The 10892-nt window shown below is 58.6% G+C and overlaps 1 long non-coding RNA gene across 1 annotated transcript; it reads right to left on the reverse strand.

The window, feature by feature from the left end:
* Window positions 1-534: 534 nt before the first annotated feature.
* On the reverse strand, window positions 535-7001 carry LOC118150891 (uncharacterized). Its single transcript, XR_004739005.3, has 3 exons — window positions 5755-7001; window positions 1574-1641; window positions 535-1384 (listed from the first exon to the last, which is right to left on the reverse strand). It is a non-coding gene; the product is annotated as an uncharacterized LOC118150891 (long non-coding RNA).
* Window positions 7002-10892: the final 3891 nt, after the last annotated feature.

The following is a 10892-nucleotide window of genomic DNA, read 5'->3' on the forward strand; positions in this document are numbered from 1 at the left end:
CAGACACCCAGACCCACCCAACACATACCAATGAGCCCACATTCACATACACACACACACCCATGCCCCAACACACCCATAGACCCACACACACACACACATGCATGCCACCCGTAGACCCACCCATGCACCCACCCTCGCACCGACACCCACCCTGAAGCGCAGGCTGACTCTGCTCTCTGGAGCTACTGCTCCGGGCAGATTTTCCTCACCAAGAACTTTATTATCACCGATTCTCCCCAGAGTCCTGGAATAAGACTCGACTCTAATTGGAGTCACCTGGAATCGCAAGTGGCTCTGGGCAGCCCCTCCCTGTCCCCAGCCCTTCCCACCCAGTGGATCCCCAGGGAGCTCCACATTCCACAGCCAGAGCCAAGAGGGCTGTGCTCGGAGGGGCCGGGGAAGAGCGCCCACTCTCACTACAGTGTCAACGACTGCAAGGCTCCCCTCCTGGGCGGGGATGTAACCAGGAGCAGGGACCAAAAGAGGACAGTGGGTGCGGGGTGGGGGGGGTGGAGGTTGAGGGGGGCGTCTCCTGGCCCGGGATTGGTGGTCCCTAGTGGGGAGTTCTGTGCAGGTGGGAGGGGCTCTGGGGGGCCAGGAGGGACCAGGGACCCATCAGCAACTGGGTGGCATTTGCTGCCCACCCTTCTGTTGGGAGATGAGTCCCGCCTTGAGCTCTGCCTGAATGGAGGGCACGCCTGGCAGTCGCAGCCAGCCCTGGGCCCATGGCACCGCTTTCCACTCAGGAGGGGAGGGATGACCACAAACAAGGGCGGTCCCACAGTGAGCTCCCGGTCCCGGGATCCCGCAGCCCTTCGGGGGTCAAGGTTGCCAGGTGAGCCAGTACCAGGCCGGCAGAAGTCAGCACTGGAGAGTGACACAGTGCACGCAGGTTCCTGACGGCAAGGGGCATCCTCCCACTGTAAATTATATTTAACATCCCACAGAACTTTATTGCATTTTGTGTTAGGGTTTATGAAAAAATCTGTATTTAACTTCAAGCCCTGGTAAACATCTTTGCTTATGTTGTTATGTGATTCTTTATTTGAGTATTTCTATTTAATTTCACAGTTCATATACCTTAAAGTTTTGGCTTTCCCCTCCCTCCCCACTTGCTCTGAGATGCTGGGCCAGCCTTACCCATCCTGGGGCAGCTGGCTGGTGAGGCGGGGAAGTCCAGCCTGGGACCAGCCAGAGCCCCCACAGAGTCCGGGCCAGGGAGGCAGCCCCTGGACAGAGTGTCCGGGCTTCTGAGAGCCTCGCTGGGCACCCGATGGCAGTGAGTGAAGACGGAGCGGCAAGTCAGGAAGCTGGATGTGTCCCCTTTCTGACCCTGGCTCCCTGTGACTCCATTTCCACAGCCTCAGAAGGAGGGCAGGGGCTGTAAGAGATGAGATTCTGCTGAGGGGTGGGGCAGGAAGAGGAAAGGAACCAGAGGAGGAGGAGCCCAGGGGGAGGTGTGACTGTCACAGGCCCAGCACATCCCAGCAGGGACAGCTCCCCAGCCTACCTTGGCCCCAGCACCCTGCATCCCCTTGGCGGACCCTGGAGGCTTTCAGATCACACTCACTGTGCAGCCTTGAGCAGGTCCTGCCCCTCTCTGGGCCTCGTCTTCTACCAGGACAGCAAGAGTAGGACCTGTGTTTCAACCCAGAACATTCTGAGGCTCTGGGCAGAAACTCTTTGGAAGGAATCAAGACCCAGAGGGGTTAGAGGGCTAATCCCAGGTGGCTCAGCACAGCATAAGCAATGGAGAGGGACTCTGAGTCCAGGGACCCCCAGCCTCCCCCCCACCCCCCAAGTGCCTTCCAAGCCTGAAGCACTAGGGAAAGGCTCAGGCAGTACATGTCCAGGGCGAAGCGCATCCTCCATTCACTGCCTGGACGTGAAGATCCCAGGGGGCTTTGGTGGTCTGTAAAACCCCAGGGAAAGTAAGGAAGTAGGTGTCCCACCAGGCTCTGATCAGCCCCCAGATGTGAAACATCCTGGCGGAGCCCCACCCCTACCCCCAGGACAAAGACAGGAACCTCTGAGACGCCTCCTCCCTCCCCGGGATGCTGAGGCTGGGAGTTGCCCCCAGGAGCGGAAGAGACAGATGGGGACCCCTAGAGTCCCTGGATGCTCACGTGAGGCTCTGAGATGCCCCCTCACTTGTCCGGGGCCACCCTTCCCCAGCAGTCCAGCCCACCTGGGACCATCTGCCCTGGAGTGGCCCCACAATGTGGTTTTCTTCTCGTGGACTTCTTCCCAGGCCTCCAGAGCCCAGCTGTGTCTCTCACGCCTGCTCCAGATGGGATCATGAGAGGGGCTCTCCCTGCCTCTGCAGTCCCCTTTCGGAGCCTGAAGGGAGAAGCCCACCTGGGCATCCCTGCCTCAGGTCCAGCCACCCCAGGCCCCTGCGTGCCTTGGTGAAGATGGCCTCCCTGCCCATTGATAGTGTCTGGATAGGCCTCTCTGTGTGGTTGGGGTGGGCACAACCAGTGAGCCCAGCTTCAACAAAGCCTGACAACAGCCCCAACTGAGAAACCGTAGGAGCCCCAGCCACCATCCCCATCTACTGCAGACATCGCTAATCAATCATGTGATGCCTTTGAGACAGGACCACAGACTCCTCCTCAGCAGAGCATCCAGAAAGCTTGTTCTCAAGCAAAAAAGGCAACAGAGGTGACACCTAGTCTCTGTCCCTCCGCTGAATAACCACCCTGCAGTTTCTGTGAAGGCTTCTCTGGGAGTTGCCCTGAACTCACCACCGGCATGGGTTGGCTCTCCCCAGATCCTGCCCCCTGCCACCAGTGCCAAAGTCCCTCCTGTCAAAGTGCCTGCCATGGTGCCAGCCCCCTGGATGGACCTCAAATGGAACTTCTGGAGAGGGCAACTGGCAAGAAGGAAGTGGGAAGAGGATGGAGGGTCTGATGCGCACCCCAGAGAGGTCCCAACACCAGACCTTCGGGATGTTCCAGGATTCACTGGCTTCACTTCATTCCCCAAAGGATCTGCAACACTTAGAAAAAGGCACAAAACTCAATTGAGTGACTCCAGAGAGTTTGGCATTCAGAGATGAATACCCTGGGTGTCCATAGAGTTGATAAAAGCAGACTGACTTGACTCTGAGCTTCCTAGGGGCCAAGGCAAAAAAGGAAACACATTCTATTGCAGCGCATCCATCACAACACTCATGAGAGAAAAACAAGCCAGGCAGTCAGAAGGAGCATACCATTCCTGTTGTGGAGGACTGAGAGACTTCCCACCATCACTCACAAAATAGATTCCCTGAGAGGCTTCAGGTGGCCTCAGACACTACGTGTGTATGGTGCGGGGGGTGTTGGCCCAGGCACCTGGGATGTGGGCCCAGCCAGGGAGCTGCTTTGTTTGGTAGATCTCAGTTTCTCCATCTGGTCAGCAGGGTGGCTTCCTGCCCTCTGTGGGGTGCTGGGGAGGCCCTGGCAAGGGGCCCAGTGTCGCCATTTGCAGGAGGCTGGCTGTGTAACAGTGAACTGGGAAGGTTGCCGCCTGCTGCCTCAAGGCTCCATGACCGTGTGTGCAATTTAGCACCGCTGTTTCATCAGTCACAAAATCCAAATGGAAAAACAGAGACATAAATACACCCGCCCAGGGAGCTGCTGGACCGCACGTGGGGCCCAGAGGAGGCATGCATGGGCACTGTGACTCGGAGAGGATTGTACGTCCCGGGGGCCAGCGTGGGCTGACTTGGGGCAGAGGGTGAGCCAGGCCTGCAGGTCCTGGGGCTGGGGAGCAGAAGGGGGTGGGTGAGCTCTGAGCAACCAGCCCTGGAGGGAGAAAGGCTGGGTGCTTGGGGCGCTGTAGGGCGGCCCCTTCGGGCCTTTGATTTGCTCAGTTACACACTCCTGCACGCCCCAGAAGGCTAGGGAAAAATCCATGGTCTGAAAAACCAACTCAGGTTGCACAACCTGCCAGGGTGCCAGCAGAGCCTGCCCGACAGAGGGGGCAGGCAGCCCTGGAAATGGGGGTGCAGAAGCAGGCAGAGGTGGGATGCATGCTGGCACTGTGGACCAAGCAGCCACAAAGAGGTCCCCGGGGACATCTAGAAGCGAAACTCTAAGAAAGGAGGCTCACACCCTGCCCCAGACTGGCTTCCTGAGCTATCTCCCCTCTCCAGGCCTCAGTTTCACCTTCTGCAACACAGCGATCACCCCCAAGCAACTCTGGTTGGTGTGGTAGGAACTGGGCACCACCAGCTGTGCAAACTGTGAAGTCGGGGGAGGGAGTCTGGAGGCGTCGCCCGCCGTAACCGTGACAACGACGACTGTGAAAGGCGCCGGCTGTTCCTGGACCCACGCCGTGTGTTCACGGCTGTTGTGTGACACACACACCCCGCCAGACTTGTTTTCAAACGGCATTTTGCTAGCCAGACCGAACGCGGCCGAGTTCCCGGGAGCATGCCAGCCTCTCCCCTCTCCCTGCCAACCTCAGGGGTGGCGCCGCGGCTTCCAAAATCTCATTACTGCCACCATTTCCCATCCTCCGCCGCTCCCTCCTCTCCTGCCCTCTCTCCCCCACTCTCTCTCCTTTTGGAGGATAAATTTCTGTAGCAGCCAATTACAGCCGTTTGATGTGCGTAATGATGGAGCCGTGGAAATTGGAATTGACACCTCGGAGGATCGCGGAGGGGAAGAAACGCAACGTACATGAATCAAGCGTTTTCTTGGAGTTTTCTCCCATTGACAACGATTTGCTGGGGCCTGGGCTCGGAGCTCGGCTGCGGGCGGTGGGGGGCGCGGCGGGGCTGGGAGCTCGGGGCCAGCGGCGCCTGCTCCTAAGCACCGATCAATTACAGCGCAGACAAGCCGGTGTCACATGTGATTCACAATGTCAATTTCATGCTCGTGGTAACCATTTAAGAAAGAGCCGGGCCGGTTTTACATTTGATAAGAAATCAGCAGCGTTTGTGTTTGTAAAAAGACCGATCACAGAGTGTGACAGGTCCCAGAGATTGCCAGGCGGCGTCGACGGCCCGTCTGGAGTCTGTCAGAAACCCGCAAGTATTTATTTCAAATGGGTTCCCCCCCGCCGCCCCCCTCGAGCCAGGACGTGAAAATAAACTGTCAGTCTCTATTTACAGCTGTACAAGCTGGAAATACAGAAAATTTTAGGTTAAATTGTCAGTTAACAGAATTCAAAATAGAAAAAAGAAATGGGCCTGGCCAGCTTTATTGCCTGTTTTGATAGGGAAAGTCATCTGTGGGTTTGGAGGGTGGAAAGAGCCCCTGGGAGGGGGAGATGGGCTGGGCCCTGGGCCCAGGAAGGCCTGAGAAGGCCTGGCTAGAGGACTTCCCAGTGCTGGCAAGACTGGACAGTCTTAGGGCTAATTAGGCCAGAGATGGGGCAGCAGAGCTGCTGTCCCTGCCTGGGCCCTGCTTCCTGACAATCTGCCCATTTAGCATCTTCAGGAGCGTGGGCACAGCTAATCCAGCCAGGAGGACATCCTTGGACACACTTGGCTTCTACTGGAGAGATGGAGCTGCCTCCCGCCTGCTCTCCTGACTCAGGGTCTGGCCCAGGGATCTACTGCCCATGCACGGATGACCAGGGCCCCCAGGTGGGTGTCATGCCACCTGCATGGATCTTCCAGGGCTTTGGGGACAGGAGGGTGCCCACCCTGGCTCCGGATGGGACATGGAGGCTCAGCGAGGCAGCCTCACGAGGCCCCTCCTCTCAGGTGGGGTAGATGCCTGGTGTCAGGGCTGTGTCCGAGGGACCCTGACTTCTTACCTTTCTCTTCCACGGTAGGCTCTGTGGAGCCGGTGCCACACTTTGCCATATTTAATGATGGGAGCTGTGTCTGGCCAGGTGGGCATCGATGGGGCCCCCGGCGGCCCTGGCAGCAGGACAAACAGGCCGACTCTGGCAGCATCTCCAGGACAACGCGGAAGAGCTGTCTGCCTTCTCTGGGTTTCCAGGAGCCGGTGCCCCTTGGCACCAGCCTGGTGGGAAGAGGGCTGCAGTCCCCGAGGGCTGAGCCAGGATGTAGGGGTGATGGAGGCACACCTCCCACGGCAGAAGCCTGGAAAGGGGCCTGGGCCTGGGCTAGGGAGTCACCTCGGTTTTCTCATCTGTGAAATGGGGGGAGAAGCATCTACCTCCAGTGCCCACGAGGCTCCAATGCATTCCTGGTAGCACGCGGCAGGCGGTAGCGCCCCCCCCGACCCCTGTGTGCTGTGTGGCCCTGAGCCCTTCCCTCCCCTCTCTGGGCACCAGAGGACTGTGGAAAGCAGAAGCTTCACTTCACCTTTCTGCCGATGGGAGGCGGCTCTCTGGCCCCAGATGAGAATCCAGACAGCTTCACCCACACAAAGAAAGTGGCATCCAGCCAGGATGGAGAGCCAGGCCCCACAAAGCAGGGGGCACAGCTTGAGAGCCCAGCACAGCCACCATCACAGTGGCTCACAGCCCAACTGGTGCCCAGGGGTGGAGGCCTCTGGCCTGTGCAGGTCCCCTGCAGGGACCTGCCTGGACTTTTCTGACCCTGACTCCCCAGCATTCTGAGTTCAGCCTGATCAGTGTGCCTCAAACTCACCAGCCAGACACCGGGCCTGGCACAGTGAGAAGGAAACTTCCCGAGATATCCCAGGACTCTGCCCGCTGGGGTAAGGGTGCTGCCTACACAGACCCCCACCTGCCTCCCCCATGCCCCTGAGGGTGGCAGCTGTGGCCCCAAACGACTCTAGTTCCATCCCCAGGCCTGAGGGCTGGTGGTCAGTAGGCTGCCTGATGGCCCTGCAGGCTTCCCTGAGTCCTGCCTGCTGGCCAGGTCTGCCGGGACCACCAGTTGCCCGGGCGTGGTGGGGGCCGGTCCTGGCATCAAGGGTGGGAGCTGCAGGAAGGTGGGGGGGGCATCAAGAGGGAGACAAAGTCACACCAGATGGAAAGCAGGGCCAGGGCCACACATCCCAGCCACGTGGCATCCCCTGAGGCTAGCTGGGCAGGCAGCCATGGCACTCGTTGCCCAAGAGGCAGGGGTGGGTGGGCCTGGGCCTCCTCAGTCTGCTCAGCCCCACTTCTCCCTTGCACTTGAGTCCACTGCTCTCTACAGTTTGCAAATAGGCAGACGTCCTTCATTCCAACCTTGAATGTGCCTGGATGCCCACGAGTCTGAAGAGGAAACTGAGGCCCAGGGAGGTCAGGGGTCCCCAGGGTCACAGCTTGGCCAGTGCTGGACGCCTGACGTCCAGGCCTCTTGCTCTCAGGCGCCACACTCCCCACACCTCCCTGGCCTGGAGAAGCTGGAAGGAGGCAAGGTAGTAGGCAGGACTCAGGGACTCCGTCTCCCAGGGAGGCCCCTGGGGCATCAGAGCAGGGAGGGCCTAGAAACACGGGCCCCAGGACGCTGAGGTCCCCCCAAACACTTCTCAGCTCTCCTTTCCTGCTAACGCCTCAAGAGCTGTGTCTCCATTGCCACCCCAGCCCACAGCCTCCTCCCCACCAAGGACCGTCACGCTGTAACCACACCTGCTCTCAAGGCCTCCTGGCTGGTCCCAGCCTCTCCCAGGACCCCACCTTTGTGGCATCTGCCCACTCCTTCTCCAAGCACGTCTGAGGCCAGAGCAGCCATCCTCCTCTCTGGGCAAATGATCCGCCCCCAAAAATGCGATGCCTGCAGCCCACCTGAGCTCCTCCTGTCCCCTGGCCACCTGTGGCCCCCTGGGCACCTAAAACAGAACCCACCTAAAGCACAGCCCGTACAACTAAGGAAATGAACTTTCCTTTGTATTTAACTTCATTATTTTTAATGTAAATTTTAAAACTGAAGCAGGCTGGCTGTCATGGCTCATGCCTATAATCCCAACGTTTTGGGGAGGCTGAGGCAGAAGGATCGCTCGAGGCCAGGAGTTCAAGACCAGCCTGGACAACATAGTTAGACTCTGTTGCTATAAAAAATAACAGATTAGCTGGGCATGGTGACACGAGCCCAGCTATTGAGTCCTAGCTATTGAGGGGTTTGAGGTGGGAGGATCACTTGAGTTCAGGAGTTGGAGTCTGCAGTTAGCCGTGATTGTCCCACTGCACTCCAGCCTGAGCAACAGAGTAAGACCCTGCCTCCAAAAAAAAAAAAAATGTATAAAATGTCTCATTGATATTTTGTATATTGGTGATATGCTTAAGTGACGATGTGCTTGAGGTATTAATATCTGGTTAAATAACACACATTATTAAAATTAATTTCCTGTAGTCCCAGCTACTCGGAGGCTGAGGCGTGAGGATCACTTGAGCCCAGGAGGTGGAGGCCAGCCTGGGCAACATAGCAAGACCCTGTCTCCCTGACAAAAATTAATGTCACCGGTTTCTTCTTACCTTTTTAATGTAACTACTAGAAAATTAGCAGTACTGGCCCGGCACAGTGGTTCATGCCTGTAATCCCAGTACTTTGGGAGGCCGAGGTGAGCAGATAACAAGGTTGAGAGATCGAGATCGTCCTGGCCAACATGGTGAAACCCCATCTCTACCAAAAATACAAAAACTAGCTGGCTGTGGTGGCAAATGCCTGTAGTCACAGTTTCTTGGGAGGCTGAGGCAGGAGAATCACTTGAACCCGGGAGTCAGTGAGCCAAGATCGTGCATTGCACTCTGGCCTGGAGTGAGACTCCGACTCAAAAAAAAATAAAAAAGAAAGAAAATCAACAGTCCTAAGTGTGGCTCATGGGTTGTGTCTCCTGGCCAGCCTGCGACCACTCTACTCCCGCCATGTTGGCCCTACAGCCCCTCGCTGAGCCTGAGGCCACCGGGCCCCTCCCACCTCGGTTCCCTGGCACGGCTGCTCCCTCTGCCTGGATGGCACCTCCCAGTGTGCCTGGACTCCGCACCTTCACTCAGTCTCTGCTGAATGTCACCTCCAGAGAGCCCCTCCCTGACCTCTGCGCGCCCTCACCTCACCTGCCCCTACCCCACCTACCCCTCTGCCTGTCACACCCTGAGTCCCCGCATGGGTCCTATTCACCGCTGCTTCCAATGCCAGACCTCACCACGCTGGGGCAGCCTCAGAAGTGAATGTTTAGCAACTGAAATGCTAGACACACACTCAGTATGGCACTGAGCCATGGGGCCTGGAGGGCAGGGCCAGGCTGAGAGGGGATCTGGGGAGGGAGGTGCATGCAAGATGGGAGGGGCTGTGCGGCCACGCCCCAGAGAGGCAGCTACTGTGTCCAGGAAGGCAGGGCCAGAGGGGCAAAGGTGGCTGCACCCAGGACCCCCAGCAGGAAGCCAAGATGTGATCCCCAGACCTCCACCAACAATGCTGCCCCTGTGTGCGCCTGGGAAACCCCTGTCCTCTCCATACCCCAAGGCAGGGAGATGTCCTGAGGCCAGAAGCTACAGGCTGGGACAGAAGACCCAAGCTCCCCGGCTTCCTTGGAGTCTACCCACCCAGCCGGACCCCCACCCTCAGCAAAGCCTGAGGGGCCCCAGGGACGGCAGGGGGCGAAGGGCTCCCACCTCCCTGGAAAGCGCTGTGGTTTATTGACTAAATGCAGCCCATCGATTTGTTAAGAGCTTTTGCACGTCCCCTCGATGGGAAATATTGTTCTCTCACCCGGCTGGCTGGAACCCGAGTGAGAAGTTCTTTCCTCCACACCATAAATTTCCATCTGGGCGTCCCTGCACTGTGTAAATGGGTGTCCACCCGCAGAGGGAGGAGGCGCTTGATGGTCTGACGGCTCCCCTGGGTTCGGCTTCCCAGAGCTGCTGCCGACACCGCCAGAAACATTGCTCCCCCAGACACCCCAGTGCCCAGCTCTGAACCACAACTGCTGGCCCACCGGGCCTCCTGTCCCCAAGCCAGCCGGTCTCTCAGCTTCTCTCCCAGGACCCCAGAGACCCCGGAGGGACCTTCCCACGGTCCACACACAGTAGAGCAGACCAGGCCACCTCCTACCCCACAGCAGCAGCCAGGACCGAACCGGGCTGGAGGCTCCAGAGACCAGCTCTGCTGTCCTGGAACGCCCTGGGGCCCAGCTCAGGCAGACTCAGGCAACCCCAGAAGGGAGACCCAGGGTGAGGGATCCCTGCCTTGGAGCTCCCCTTACCCTGGGTCACCCTTCTCCCACTTGTCCCCTGGACCTGCCATGTCTAAGCTGACCCCAGGCCCAAGAAGAATGACCTAAGAAGGGCATTCTTAGGCTCTGCCCCATGTCCCAGCCCTCCATGTTTCCTGGCCTTGGTCTGTTTCCCAGTTTCATGTCTGGGAGAGGGAAGGGCCCTCTGAGGAGAGAATGGAGCTCCCTCCCCTGCTTTCCAGCTCACCCAAAGTGAACTTCATGGCTCTGCCAGTGGGGAGCCCTGGTGGTCCAGGACCAATCCAGGCACCATCCTGCACCTCCATGTAAAGCCCGTGCACTGCCTGATGTGCTCATGTGACAACCAGAGAATCTGAGGCCTGGAGGAGGGAGAGGCCTCAGCCTTCGAACCCCACCGCCCAGAGGAGGCTCCCTGGCTCCGTCAAGACTACTCCGGCCAGATGGGTGCCTGTGGCTGCCCTGAGCAGGGCAGGGGCTCAGGAGGGCGCAGGGGTCACCTGGGGTCTGCACCAAACCTCACAGATGGCACAGGTCCCCTCGGGACTCTAGGCTCAGCGCCGCTATGCTGCTCACTCCTTCCCTGAGGCTGGTTCAGGTTGAGGAGATGCCCCCTCCACACAAAGGTCCCCATAATCTTCAAAGACTAGGCCAGAAGGGCAGCCAGCCCAGCACCTGCTCCTCAGCCTCACTGCCTCTAGGCCACCCACAGATACCAGCAACAGCTCTGGGCTCCACAGCCAGTGTCTGAGCCTTCTGCAGACCCTGCCCATCTGGCTGGACTAGGGTGACACAGCTCTAGCCAGACCCTGCCCAGGCCCGTCAAAGCAACTCAGGGGGTGG

Source organism: Callithrix jacchus, chromosome 2 (genome assembly GCF_049354715.1).
Source record: "Callithrix jacchus isolate 240 chromosome 2, calJac240_pri, whole genome shotgun sequence".
Taxonomy (NCBI): domain Eukaryota; kingdom Metazoa; phylum Chordata; class Mammalia; order Primates; family Cebidae; genus Callithrix; species Callithrix jacchus.